The sequence below is a fragment of the Sinocyclocheilus rhinocerous genome, unplaced genomic scaffold (genome assembly GCF_001515625.1).
Source record: "Sinocyclocheilus rhinocerous isolate Xijiao unplaced genomic scaffold, SAMN03320098_v1.1 scaffold198, whole genome shotgun sequence".
Lineage (NCBI taxonomy): Eukaryota > Metazoa > Chordata > Actinopteri > Cypriniformes > Cyprinidae > Sinocyclocheilus > Sinocyclocheilus rhinocerous.
Genome location: NW_015635035.1, coordinates 109,260 through 110,121, shown reverse-complemented (window position 1 = coordinate 110,121; position 862 = coordinate 109,260). Strand labels below are relative to the sequence as shown.

Genomic DNA, 862 nt, shown 5'->3' with positions numbered 1-862 from the left:
GAAACACGGGCTCTGAGGCTATACCGTGGACTTTACACATATGGGAACCACTTAGGCCTCTACATATGGAACCCTGCCCTCTACCGGTTCTCACGGATTCAGCAACTGAGGGCCTGGCGCCGGACGTTCCGCCACGTCTGGCTGCCGAGGGGATGGAGGAGCTTGACAGGGCACACCCTGTGCTTGATAAGCCAGGGTGATGGCATCCACAATCCAGTGGGCCATCCTCTGCCTAGAGACGGCATTCCCTTTCTGCCGGCCTCTGTAACAAAGAGCTGGTCTGAGGTCCTAAAGCTTTGTGTCCGGTCTACGTAGCATCTCAAGGCTCGGACGGGACAGAGCAAAGCTAGGGCTGGGTCTGCCTCCTCCGGGGGCAGCGCTTGCAGGCTCACCACCTGATCCACAGTTTGGCAGAGGGTGCATGAGTAGGGCCTTTTTGTTGACGCTCTAGAACTGCCCGCTGCTGCCTGCTGGCGATGGAGGAGGATGAGTGTGGTCCGGTGCTGGTTTGTCCGTGACTCTCCGTGCCCTCCAGGGACCCAGGGACAGAGAAAACCGCTCTCTCGTCGAGATTTTCCAGATTCTCCACCCGGCCGTCCTCCGGGGGAGGGAGAGGTGCCTTCACCATCCCCCCAAAGAGCAGCTTTCTCCCTATCTGGGTCACCCATCCCAGGGCCTCTTGCTCTTTCGCTCACCACCAGGTTTGACGGGTGCCTGGACGGATGGGGCGGCCTGCCGACGCCCAGCTCCACGGCAACGCTTGCTGGAGGCTGCTGCGGATGCGGCGCGGGAGCAGGGGCGGACGTAGGGGGCAGTCTGCTTCTGTGCAACCGAGAGCTGCTGGGCCAAGCTCTCGACCGCG

General features: G+C 61.6%; 1 protein-coding gene across 1 annotated transcript in view; it reads right to left on the bottom strand.

The window, feature by feature from the left end:
- Positions 1 to 862, bottom strand: part of LOC107746259 (low-density lipoprotein receptor-related protein 1B-like) — a 182,606-nt gene that overhangs the window by 91,444 nt on the left and 90,300 nt on the right. The gene's annotated exons all lie outside the window — the stretch shown is intronic.